Source organism: Herpailurus yagouaroundi, unplaced genomic scaffold, assembly GCF_014898765.1.
Source record: "Herpailurus yagouaroundi ecotype Mexico unplaced genomic scaffold, PumYag 182, whole genome shotgun sequence".
Lineage (NCBI taxonomy): Eukaryota > Metazoa > Chordata > Mammalia > Carnivora > Felidae > Herpailurus > Herpailurus yagouaroundi.
Genome location: NW_024412413.1, coordinates 26,169,770 through 26,171,514, shown reverse-complemented (window position 1 = coordinate 26,171,514; position 1,745 = coordinate 26,169,770). Strand labels below are relative to the sequence as shown.

The following is a 1,745-nucleotide window of genomic DNA, read 5'->3' as shown; positions in this document are numbered from 1 at the left end:
GGGAAGGGAAGGGGGAAGGGAAGGGGGAAGGGAGGGGGGAAGGGAAGGGGGAAGGGAGAAGGGAAGGGGGAAGGGAAAGGGGAAAGGAGAAAGGAAGGGACAAAGGGGGGTGCCTGGCTGACTCAGCCAGTGGAGCGTGTGACTCTTGATCTCAGGGTTGTGAGGTTTGAGCCCTATATTTGCTGTAGAGAAAACTTAAAAAAAATACATTAAAAGGAAAGAAAAAGGGGGAAGGAGGGAGGAAGGGATCCCTTTACTTGGCAGAGAGAATAAATAATTCTTATTTGATAGTGTTTGCTGACCACTTATCTACAACTAAACTTGTAGCTGAACACCAATAAGCCACAGGGCTAATGAAATGCTTCACACCTATTGCCTCAAAGTTCTGAAAACACAAAGGTCATCCTTAAATAATCCCCATATGGTGAATGTGAACTGCATGAGCAACTAGGTAAGAGTGTGACCTGTTACCACAGCCATGAAAACAGCTCAGAGGGCACGTAGCATAGTATCTGTAGGAGTCCAGTGGCATTGTATTAGTTTTCAATAGACCAGCAAGGAACATTTATTGGCAGACTTTTTGTGTCCTTCTGCTCACGTTTAATGAACAAGGTTAGAGTCTAAGTTGTTTCTACCTAACATGACTCAGGTTTCTTCTGGATCACTTAGAAAATCCAAGTCTGCCCTTAAGTCACTCTCAGTAGAATGGAAACTGGAAAGGGAATGAACTGCTTTTGTCTTCTATGTCATCACGTCCATAACTAGGCAGTGTTTTCATAAGAAAACAACCAGAAAGTTCCAGGCAAAATAACCTTATAACCTTATGCAATTTTGTAATCTAAAGTGGTCTACTGACAGCCTGCTTATTACTCTTTTTGAATCTCAGATAGCCTTCTCTCAGTTGCCAAGGGTATGCTCGGCAAATCAAATCGACTTCCTTCAGTATTTTAAATCTCATTTGTACCCTGGCAGAAACACACATTTCCTGAAAAAAAAAAAAAAAAAAGGAGCCATGTCTTTAAAAAGGAAGTTGGAAGTCTTTAAGCTTGAGATAAGTCTTTTCAAAAGAGAAAGAAACTTTTGGCAGAACTCGAGTGCATCTTACCCCAGTGGAAAGTGGAAACCTGTCCCTTATTTCATGGACGTTACTATACACATTATGAAATACACCAGAACCACAGCAACCACCTCCACAGAATGTATTTGCAGCTTCAAATGGCAACCTCATCCGCGGAGGTTCCGGGGAGGCGGGGGAGGGGCGGGCGAAAGTAACTTAATTTTGGTCTGGGGAGTCTGTGAAGATACTTTCTATCTTCACTATGCCTGACTCCCCTCAGCCCTCAACTCAGGGAGAGCACATTATGAATATTCATTCAAGTCTAGATTGAGAAGAACCCCATGCTACTGGAGCAGGCATTTGAACTCATTAGAGTTTATGAAGCAGGACCAAATGAAATGGAGCCCATAAAAAAGCTGCTGTAAGAGCCACAGGATTACCTCAGCCTTTCTGTTCTCTGAGTTCCCCACCATCCCCCTTGAAAACTCTATTTCCGTTTTTTTAAGAGGTACAGTTCCTACAACCACTGTACCTCTCTCTGTGAATAAAACGGATCACCAAATAATGAGAGTGGCAATTCAATTTCAATCTTCACTTGGAAAACATTTTGTTTTATAAGCTACCCTGAGACTTACGGCAAACCAGCCAGCTGATATTTATCGAGGACCCACCCACTGTATGTCAGGCT

General features: G+C 42.9%; 1 protein-coding gene across 3 annotated transcripts in view; it reads right to left on the bottom strand.

Annotated features, from left to right (window-relative positions):
• The window catches only part of TMCC3 (transmembrane and coiled-coil domain family 3), a 329,048-nt gene that overhangs the window by 138,017 nt on the left and 189,286 nt on the right, over window positions 1–1,745 (bottom strand). The window lies entirely within an intron of this gene.